At 37.3% G+C, this 11900-nt stretch overlaps 1 long non-coding RNA gene across 1 annotated transcript; it reads left to right on the plus strand.

The window, feature by feature from the left end:
* Positions 1–6773: 6773 nt before the first annotated feature.
* LOC109859583 lies at positions 6774–10393 on the plus strand. Its single transcript, XR_002250725.1, has 2 exons — positions 6774–9325; positions 9537–10393. It is a non-coding gene; the product is annotated as an uncharacterized LOC109859583 (long non-coding RNA).
* The last annotated feature ends 1507 nt before the right edge of the window (positions 10394–11900 follow it).

The following is an 11900-nucleotide window of genomic DNA, read 5'->3' on the forward strand; positions in this document are numbered from 1 at the left end:
ACGTGATATTTGACGTAATAGTTTTATATTATCTTCTGCACTTTTTTTTTTTTTTTTTTTTTTTTTTTTTTTTTTTTAAAAAAAAAAAAGTTTCTTAATCGCAATATAATGTCTCGCAACGGAGTATATGTGCCACTTTTTCTTCCTCTCGTCAATTCGTTTTTTCGATAAGTGATTACCTAAAGATCGACTTAGGCTTAGGATGTGTGTAAGTGTGAATTTTGTGTGTGTAAGAGAGAGAAAGAGAGAGAGTGTGTGTAAATGTTCGAATGAATGAATAAATGACGCGAGATTGATTCGGGAAGAGTGTGCGCGTGTGTGTGTTTAAAATGACAAATGTTACAATGTATGCAATTTGCAATTTTTCAATTGCTAGCTCTCGTATCTATAAGTTTTGTATAAGGTGAAATCTCTACTAACGGTATCTACAAACAGATCATCAACATACACACACACACGCGCGCGCGCGCGCGTTTAAGCAACGCCGATCGATTTGATTTATGACGTCGAGAATTATTGAAAGTTTCTACACGAACACGGGACAACGGAGAGAGATATGCTTGTCGAATATAAACTTGAATATGCGCGAAACTTCTTGTTTTTTCCTTCTCGGTGTTTACAATATCGTGGCTTGGGAGAAAATCGACATCTCGAGATACGAAAGAGGAGAAAGTTTGAGAGAGAGGACTGGTTTTCCTTTTTCTTCGCAATTCGATTTATATACGCGAGAATTTACAAAATTCGCCAGCCTGAATATTATTTTTATATACGATAATGAATGTACATTTACGTTAAGCAAATTTTTTTTCTTTTTCTTGGGAGACTACGACTGTAGCAAAGCAAACGTCTACATATAGCGATCGTGTATGTAATTGTATCATATATATATGTATGTATGTATGTATGTATATATACACATATATTTATACATATATAAATATCTCGTTTGAATATGCAAATTCAAGGAAAGCTCTTATAGAACTTATAGAAGTTGCGTCTCACCACAGAAATTGCGTCTCAAAATTGAACTGATCCTGATAGTACAAGGAATGATAGTTACGGGAACCTGATGCTATATATACTTCGATAAATTGTTCGAAAAGAAATGCAATTGATTTGCATTGTGTGACCTTTTATTTTTTTTTTAGTTTTCGATTTTCGTCGCATTTTTTTTTCCAAGTTTGGCAGCAAGATGTAAAATCCGAACTTGAAACTCGAGATGTTTTTTTTACTTCAGGAAGTATTTTATTTCACACATGTTACTGCTAAACTTGAGTTCTATAAGTTCAAAACCATACATTCTCTCCGAGACTTGGACCAATGATCAAGACGCACACATGCACGTCGAGTAGATTTTAAGTTTTCAAGAATTATAGTTTCGAAAGTACAAAAGCTCGAGCAAGTGTTGAACACTTGCAACGACAAAATTTTACAAGTGCTGAAGTGCATTTAAAACAATAAGATTTAAATATATTATTATGTATATTGTTTTTTTTGCGGAGTGTTTTTTTTTCTTTTTTAATCAAAAACTTAAGTTACTTGTTAGTGTAATATATAAATTCTAGATTGTATCTCGAATCAATTTTAAATGTGTATCTGTTTGACACGTTTTGATTCTATTATATTTTGAGTCTATTGAAACAACCATACTCCTTGTACTACAGTATTTACGTCACAAAGAAAATTTGGCACGTTTCAAGTTCGCACGTTTTCTCGAACGTATATTTACACGGATATAAATAATCCTTAAATTTAAACTTTGCTTGCATGCGGTACTCCGGTCAATGTGCGCATATTAACATTTGACTCGATTATTTTTAATGCCTGATATCGACAAATCTGTTCTCCGAAGAGATTCAATCTGTTTTGTTTTTTTTTCTTTTGGTTCTTTTTTTTTTTATCATTTTCTGTAAATCTGTACGTTTTTTTTTTTTTTACGAATAACAGCGTTTGCAGATGTTGCGAGTGTCAGAGCAAATAACTTCGGTTGTGTTTTCGCGGTGGTTTAAAATTAGGTTCAAATGCTATCTCAAAATGTCATACGATCGCTGTCACTCGAGAGTGAGTCCTCATAGCCGGTTCGTTCGGTAACGAGTTTCGCGAGCCAGTCACATTAATTAAGCTTAAAAATCAACGCGCAATTATAAAACAAAAAAAGCGGAGATGTTCAATCTTGACGGTACGCGAGTTCAAGACCGGATAGATCCGTCAGGATCCTCGGGATTTGCGATGAAATCCTTGGATGAGAAGGAAAACGAATCAAACACTGCCGTCCGGTGTACAAGAAAGACAGAGAGAAAGAGAAAGAAAGAGAGAGAGTGAAAGGCGTAAAACGTAAACGGAAAATGAAAATGGAAAAATGTAAATACCGATTGTATAAACGCGAAAATGATAAAATTTTTAAGTCCTTCTATGTAAAATTGTACATAAAAAGTACGCGAATCGTCCGGTAACGGCGTTTTTGTCCGATTCTCTGTTGGAAAGCTCATTAAAAAAAAAAAAAAAAACAAAAAGAACTGGAATATCACAATGCGAGTGAGCGCGTGTTTTAAATCGAGGAATTTTCAGAGATTCTTCTGTCTCGAATTTTTTCTTGCTGATTTTCTACGTCGCGCAACCGGAAGTAGATTTTCACGGAAATGAGCAAACAAAAGGAGAAGGATAAACGCAGGAAGAGCTATAAAAACCATTAAATCAGTAAATAAGTGAGTGAAAGGAAGGGAATCGTTATAATATAGAAATTAGCTGTGATGATGATGATGATAATTTGGATAGGATTCAGTAACTTTTAATTGATATAATCAACCAATATAAGAGATACGTATATATATATCTATACACATATATATGTATACCTGCACGCGTGTATGTGCGCGACATATATATATATTATATATATATATTATATAAGAACTATATAAGTATAGAGAAACAATGCAAAGTAATTTAAGTTTAATGAGTAAGGAGGCACGTGTTTTAGTACTCGGATAAGAACGATTTGCAATAGCGCAAGCGGGTCAGCAGGAGAGAAACAGAAAGAGAGAGACAGAGAAAGAGAAATATTAATTTTCTCTTTCTCTCGCTCTTCGTGTAAAAAATAAAAAATAAAAAAAAAAAACGAAAAGGTGCAAAATCCCATCCGTATTCTTCACGCTTTAATATTACTCAACGTGAATTTTCGACGGTTCGATACGTACATACCTATCGGTGTAAATCGACGCGCTCGGAAACGGCTAATTTCGATGGCAATTGAGAGAGAGAGAGAGAGAAAAAAAAAGGTCGAAGAGGAGGAAGACGATTCGAGCGTGATCCGACTCGCGGCTTTAAAGAAAAAAACAAAAAAAAAAAAAGTAAAGAACGCGATCCGTCGTCGCAAGACAAACTTCACAAATGTAAGTAGTTGTAATAAGTCGTAGTCTGTAATGTGCCGACGTGCGGTTGGGTCGTCCCGATGGAGGCGGATCGATTTTCGAGGGTGGGACCGTCACCGCCGCGGTGATCGCCCATCCTCCTCCCTTCTCCCGGTGAGAAAAGCGTGCATTTTACGAAAATATATATGTACATAATGTGTACTTTGAACGAGAGACGCACGTCTAATGCTCGGCATGTACGTCGTCTGATGACGTTAGAAATTTACTGTTAGAAATTTACATTAGAAATTTACTGTTGTTTCTGCGACAAAAAGACGAAAATCATCGTGTTGTCATTTATGTGTAATTTCTAAAACAAAAAGAACAAAACAAACATAAAAAAAGAAACAGCAGAAACAGCAAAAAGGTTCGTCTTCTTTTCGTTCGAGGATTACGTACGTGGACGCGCGGGACGACCCATTTATCGGTGAACCTATACAATTGTGATATTGTAACGTACAAAATCGCAATAGGCTTGAAGTATTAAGCAAATTTTCGAGGGGTCGAATTAATTAAGCAAACAGGCGAAGAGACGATCGATGATGAGAAATTCGCGGACGTTTCGCTTTGTTACGTTAACACGCTTCGTTACGACAAAGCCGACAATCCATGTGTGTTCGGATAATTTGTTCGTATTTTTTTTTTTTCGTCCGATAAATCTGAGATTTCATTTGAATGCAGAGAGTTAGAACGTTCCCTCCATTTTGCTGATATTTTTCGTCGAGTATTTTTCAGAGAAATTCGAAGGTTTTTTTAATTTAATTCGTTGACTTGAGAATAACATGTGGTGGTGGTAATTAAATGAAGGAGAAGCTTTCAAATTTTTATGTGAATGTTCTTTTAACCAAAACTCGAGAAAATGCAGTTTAGAAACGTACAAAGTGTTGCTTCGGGACTTCCAGGAGAAGTTGCTTTCTGAGAGATTTAGTTTCTGAGTTAATTAGTTTTTAATTTTGAATAGGCTCTTTCTTAAATCCTCTCTAAGGTACTCCATTTTGTTTCCAGCAAAGATTAGAACGAATGGTGAACAGGAAATAAATAAATATATTTCTTTTATCGGCACGTAATGCGAATAACGTTTTCTCGCACAGAGTATTACTTTTTTTTTTTTTTTTATCGCATCTTTTAATCTTGTAACTAGTGTGTAAGGGCTTTTAAATTTCGCGGTCACGAGGACGAACAATCGGTTTTTTACATATCGATGTTATTTTCGCACGCAAGGTTCTTCCTAATTCGCTTCATTTCCTTTTTAAATCCTGGAATGTTTTTACGAAGGAAAATTGTGAATCGGACAGCAGAGCGCGCTTGATTGATTATCGCAACTAGGTCTTGTAATTTTTCTGTATAAAAAAAAAAAAAACATTTTCCGCGTGCGGAAAATGAAAGAAACTTTTTACAATTAATCATCGAAACGAGCAATTAAGAGTTTTTTTTTGTTTTTAAATGCGCGCAATCTCGATATTGAAGCTCATCGAACAGAAGACCGGCGTGTTCGAAACGCAATCGCTCTCGCGGCGATACCTACCCTCGAATTTTCCGTCTCTCGTTTCGCCAACGAGAGAACAAAGTTTCGAGAGATCTGAGAACAACAACAACAAAAAAAAAAAAATCTTTTCCGTCGTTGTGCGAACATTCGCATCTCGTCTTATCATACCGAGCGGTGTGTAACGTAAAACAGGGACACAACACTCAGCCGCAGCGAAACACTATGTCGATTAATTAAATAAGCCTTATATTTAGAATTAAGTTGAGAGACAGAGCGAAACGAAGGAGAAATAAAAAGAAGGAGAGAAGAAAAGAAAGGGTCCGAGAGAATATTTATAAAATCGTTGTACCAAACTCAAAACAAAAAAAAAAAAAAAAGCACGTTTCGCGGTACAACGCACGTTTTGCGAACGAACGACGCGCAATTTTTCTATCGCGCGTACCGGTATTTTTTAATCGAATATTTTTTAATTAACTCCTCGACGAGAGAGAGAGAAACACATTCCTTCGATTTTTCTTTCTTCTCTCCCGCGAGTTCTCACATTGTACATTTTACGTTCGTTGCTAAATTATCTCGCGTCTCTCTTCTCGTATCGCTCGCGTCTTCGTCCGACAGACGAAATCTTCTCGTCTTTTTTTTCTCTTTTTTTTTTTTTTTAAATTAAATGTTAAGTGTTACATTGTAAAAATTGTGTTCGAGGCACGCACTCCGATCTCGTTTTTCGCGGGCGTTTTCGTTGCCTCGCGAGAATAAATGTGCGATTTGTGTCGCGGAATCGCGCGAGCGCGCGCGCGAAGCGCCGACGTACAATTTCTTCTGTGGTATCAGAGACTCTTGCTCTAGAAAACTGCATCGCGCACGTACACGCAGACGAGAGTGTAATGTATTATATTTATATATATATGTAAATTGACATTTCTTTACACGTACACGTGGGTTTTAATTTGCCGGGCGTTTCTGGCAAATTAACTGCCAAGGAAATTCACTGCCGATTATACCGATCGGTAGCGTATTCGCGTTCTCTCTCTTTCTCTCGTGTGTGTACGCGTGACGTGCGAAGCCAGCAATCGTCTCTTCACCGGTGAAACACGGTGCGTTTTCTGGTGCAATAATATCGGTGCGTTTCGCGCGCTCACGCGTTCGCCGCACGCGTGAACTGTGAGGTTTAAAAAGACATTTCGAAGCGAAACTTAAAATAGCACGTGTGCGGAGAAAGAGAGATTATCGTCGCGGCGGGAGGAAGAAGCTTTTCTCGCGACTTGTTGTTGAAATTTCGCGCACATCTCGAGATAATAATTTCTCGAGGGGTTCGTCGGTGACAATATTTCCTTTTATTCTACCTCCTTCCGCCGTCGCGTCGTTAGAAAAGCGGCCGCGTGATGCGACGAATACGACGGGAGACAATTTTACGCGACGCGCTCGATGCAACGCGCGAGTCACCCGGAAGAAAAGATGTAACGAAGATTTATAAAACGTTTCGCGTGTCGTCGCAGTTTCGCCGCCGACAACGAGGGAAAAAAAAAAACTGTTTAACCGGTGCGACGAGACTAATCGCATTGAGACTACTTGAGCGAATCAGACCATGTACCTTAATCCACTACATGTATAGTTATTTAGAATATTTGCAGACACATAATAGACACGTATACAACACTAAATTACACAATGAATGCGTGAGTGCGTAAAGGATTGAGTGTGTGATAGAATGCGTGTGTGCCAAAGTCTGAAACGTGTGTGTGAGAAACAGAGAGAAAGAGAGAGAGAGAGAGAAAGAGAGTGTGTGAGTGTGTGTAGAGAACAAAAAAAGAACACAAATATACATACACAAAGAGAGAGAGAGAGAAAGAGAGTGTGTGAGTGTGTGTAGAGAACAAAAAAAGAACACAAATATACATACACAAAGAGAGAGAGAGAGAAAGAGGGAGAGAAAGGAAGAGAGAAAAGAGTGCGAGAGCAAACGAGCTTCCTCCTTCAAAGAAGACACGTTTTTCCTGTGAATCCACAGCATCTATTTTTTAAATTACAAACTATTGCTATATTTTAAATTTTAATATACACACACAACAGATCTTAATATATTGATTAATTCGTGGGACGAAAAACAAAATGAACATTTGTGAAAGTGTTAATTAATATTTCTCGTGAATTTACTGCCTATGGTTGGTCGTTTGATCTTTTCTTTTTTTGTAATAAATGTTCGTGTGAATAATAATACACGACAAAATAAACAATAACGACGCGGTAATTTGAACACAAATGACAATGAATTTTGGAAGACAGAGGAACGCCAGAAAAACGTGTCGGTTTGGATCAAAATTGTTTTCGCGCGCCCGCAAAAAAAAAAAAAAATCCGTTCCGAATCCGTTTCTCAGCGTTCATAGAAAATGGCCGCCAAGTTTTGCGTCTGCGCGCGTGAAAGCAACTTTCCAGTCTTTCGTAAATAAGCGCATGAAAAAGATACTATTTTTTTTTGTCTTAATTTCCTGTTACACAAACACACACGCAAACACACACGGGAGGGGAGTATTTGCGAATGATATCTAATCGAGAAAAAATAATACTCGCTGCGCAATATAACGATGGCATTGTCGATTATTTAATGAGAAGCAAAAAAGCGTTATCTTAAAACCGTTGAGTATCGGCTGTTATTTTTCACACACGTACACACACACACACACACATATATACACTGATAAAAATTATATACAAGTCTTTTTGACGTTCTTACATGAATCTTAAAATGTGCAAAATAATACACACCGACAATCGGTGTTGTTCTGTTATTTTTCTTCATGTGATTGTGGACAATGTGACGTGTTTAAGATTCGTCACGCTAATCTTTTTTTTTTTTTTTGTTTTGCAAATTTGCTACAAGAAAGAAAAACAAAAAAGACATCATCTCGCGTTTCTGCGTGTTCCTCTCCCGTTTCGAGCGCACCACGTTCGTTTTTCTTCGCGTCTGTTACTTCTTATATACGTTTCTCTTCGTAAGTTTAAACTTATACACACACATATATATATGTATAAACCGAATATCCCCCCCCGTAGTAAGCTGATTATTTCCCGAAACTCTGGTCTGCTTTAATGAAACGGTGATAGAAACGTATTATGTTGCGAGAAAAGAAAAGGAAAGAGAGAGAAAAAGAAAGAAAGAAGATATGTGTGTCGTTTATCTCGAAAGTGGGCGAAATCGGGAAAAAAAAAAGAAATTACGGAGACGCGAGAACGAAGTTGACACGTGCGACGAGAGAATCGATCACTTTCGAGATAAACGAACACAGATATAGGCTTCTGATCTGCAGCGCGTACGCTTTGTATTCGCGAAAATGCGGTGAATAAAAAAAAAATAAACAAAAAGCAATGATTTGACAATCCCGATTATTGGAGTATAGCGTATATTATTGTACGAACAATGTTACGGTTGTTACGATGTAATCGGATTGTCGTTGTTGGTAAAACAAAAAACAAAAAAAAAAGAAGAAGAAGAAGAAGATTCGCGCGAAACCCAAGATCGTTTCTGTGCAAAGCGTACGCGTCTGTAAATAATAAAAAAAAAGATTGCGGGAAAATAGAGATGACGGATTGTGTGGATATCGTTATCTAGAAGGAAAAGGAGATGAAGAGCCGAACTGCGAATCTTATTAGAGAACGTTAATGATAATAGTTTATAAGGAGATATCAAGAGAGTCGCGATCTCTGTGATGAGATGAAATGACAAACGTTTGAGAGTAAAACAGTCAGACGATGATTTTCCCCCCTCCGTGTCACCGTGACAATTTTCGTCGCGGACACGAAAAGAAAAAACAAAACACAAACACAGCGACAAACAAAGAAAGGCAATTTCACCCGTTGCGATTTTTAGAGTACATTAAGACATAGAACCGTAATCTATACTTTGTAGCGATGTAAAAGAAAAAAAAACAGAAGCTTACTACTTAAGATTTTGACTGGAGTTAAATAATAGACGTATGTTACATTAAGGATTGAGAGAATTGCGTGCGTTTATATACACACACACACATGAGAGGAGGGAGCATCAATCGACAATGATAGTAAAATAGGCGATGATTATACATTTAAAGAATTTGTAAATAATAAGCGTAAGAGAGAAAAGCGTACGAATGCCCGCGGTGAAACAGAAAGAGAAAGAGAGAGCAGAGATGAAGAAAATTATTTTGCTACGCGAGGAGGAGGATGGACTTCCGGAAAAACCGCACGAGCGTGGTTCTTTCTTTTTTTTTTTTTTTTTTACATTGGCGGCTCGTTCGAACGATGTAAATTTTTAAACGAAGAAAAACTGCGAGAATACGAGAGAAAAAACAGAAGAAAGGAAGAAGTTGGCGAAGGAGACTCGTCGTTACGCGCAAAAACGAGATGGTCCGTCGACGATGGTCTGTCCGTTTCGGCAACGATCCGCGATACATGTCAGGTTTGCGTCTCTAAAAATTCAGACGATTCGGGTGCAAGAAACGTCGTTTCAAAAACTGCAAGATCTATTGTTTCAAATGAAAAATTTATATTAAAAAAAACAACAAAAATAAAAAAACGAAAATTGTTTTCAAGAATCATCGCAGCTTTTGAAACACAGCGACTTAATCAGAAAGAGAATGTTTAAAAAACGGCCTTTTGTCTCGAAACAGGATCTATAATGAGAGACGTTGCTGACGTCGCGGCGATGACGGGAGGCATTATCGCACGCGAGGAAGGACATTTACCAGCAGCGATGCCATCTTTCGACGCGCATCCCGTTGTTTTTGCTGCGAAACAATTGTCTCGTGCTTGCGCGTCCGACGAGAAGATTCCGCAAAGAGATTGAAGAATCGGCGAGGGAAAAATTAAAAAAACAAAAAAAAAACAAAAAAAAGTGAGGAGAAGAATGTTGACTTCGCTCGCTGCTGCATTCTGTCTAACCTTCGTGTGAAGAATGTAGACTTCGCAACTTTCTTTATGAAGAACTAGATCGACGAAGAAGAAGAAGAAGAAGAAGAAGAAGAAGAAGAAGAAGAAGAAAGACGAGGACGGTAACATTCAGAAAAGAGGACGGGCAAAAGGAAATTGAAGGCTTTCCGGAAGCTGTCCATTTAAATATACTCGACCATAGTCTGTCGAGAAAAACAGAAGACGGAAAAAAAAAAAAAAAAACGTAATTGTTTATATCGTACTGTGCTTTTGCACGTTTATTAAAACTGGCGCGTTTCTTGAAGATGAAATTTATAAAGTTCACAGAAAAGCTAAGTTAGCCGTAAAAGACAGAGAATTATTATAAAGAAGAAAGGAAAACGGAGGATGGAGATTTAAGGAAACGTAATGTTCTTAGGTGTGAATGATCGCGAAGAACGGAGCAGCAAATATATATAAAAAAGCTCTCCGTTCGTTGGCAGAGCGATAGTCTGAGTGTGAGCGAGTGATTGGAAGCGAGTGTTTAAGATTTTCAAGAAGAAAAATGGACCAGAAAAAAATGTCTTTTTTTAATATAAAAGGCACCAAAAAAAAAAAATAAATAATTTCAAGTGTGAAAACGAAATCGTTAAGAGAGAGAGAGTGTGTATGTGTGTGTGTGTGTGTGTGTGTGTGAGAGAGAGAAAGAGAGAAGCAAAAGAGAGCGTGCGTGTTGAATGTATGAGAGATGAAATGAAAGAATACGAAGAAGTTGAATAGAGAAGGAAGAAACAGAAGAAAGACAGTGGTGGTGAAATTTGGCGTGCAATAATAATCCGATAGACATCAATTCTGACAGATGATATTTAAGAGAGAACAATGCGTTTTACTGGAACTTTTTCCGCCCTGTTACTTCCAAAGTACATACATAAATATATATATATATACAAATATATATACACACTTCAGCGCAGCACAATTAATACATCTTCTCACACGGGGTTAAAAAGTTCGTATAATAGTTCGAGAGATGTGGGTCGACGTCGTATAACACACATATTCGCATCAAGCGATCGGCAAACACAAGAAGTAGAAAAAAAAAAGCAGTGGACGAAATATCGGTGAGGATATCAGATGACGAGAAGATGACGTAAAAGTGAAAAAAACAAAAAAGAAGAGAAATGGAGTTCCGGGACTCGTCTAACGAGTTTCGCGCGTACAAGTAAAACTGCACTGCCGCGTTATAAAGACAACAAAGGAGGAATCTTCAAAGTTCGCACATGTGTGAGAAGAACGGATTTACATCTTTACGTTCATACAAAGAAAAGCAAAAGAAGAAACATCCCAGAAAAGTGCAAAAGAAATTTTTAGTTATTCCCCCCCCCTTTCCCCATTCCTTTTCCTAATTTTTCCTATTATATTGTCTCCTTCTTTACGAAACAAAAAATCCTTTTATCTGTATACAGCATGGAAAAATTGACGAATTCGAACTAGTGAGTTTCCGCTGTCTTCAAGATTTGCAAGATGCTTAACGAGAGAGAAAAGTCGTTTTTATTTTCGTTCTCCCCCATCAAATATTCCGTTTTTTCCCTAAATTCTCCTGTATTATCCTTTTTATATCTTTCCAGGGTCCCTTCCGGGGGACCCCCAAATGTATCCAAACGATGATACGTCTGCTCTGGTTAAAGCAATAAGGATGCGCACAAGTGGGTCTCTATCTCACAAATTGTCCTTTTCAGGACATTATTTAAAAACTGCCTTTTTCAAGGCAACGATCATGAGGCCCGATTGTGTCAAAACGATTAAACTGTCCTTTTTAGGACAAAAAATATCAATCGTGTCAAGCATGCGCACAAATGTGTGCGATTTATAAATTTGTCCTTTTCAGGATAAAATTAAAAACTGCCCTTTTAAGGGCAAGGAACAATCTGGACAACGAGTCAAAACCAAAACTGTTCTTTTTAGAACAAAAATTTCACCGTACCTGAAATATAATAATAAAGAATTGTTTTTGTTTTACGTAAACATATTTCCTATAATAAACAAGTTTTTTTTCAGATTGCGTGTTTATACAATTGCAGAAACAAAGGTAATAAAAATAAGTTCTTTTTTATATCCACTTTTTT

Source organism: Pseudomyrmex gracilis, unplaced genomic scaffold (assembly GCF_002006095.1).
Source record: "Pseudomyrmex gracilis isolate BER0280 unplaced genomic scaffold, ASM200609v1 scaffold_7, whole genome shotgun sequence".
Taxonomy (NCBI): domain Eukaryota; kingdom Metazoa; phylum Arthropoda; class Insecta; order Hymenoptera; family Formicidae; genus Pseudomyrmex; species Pseudomyrmex gracilis.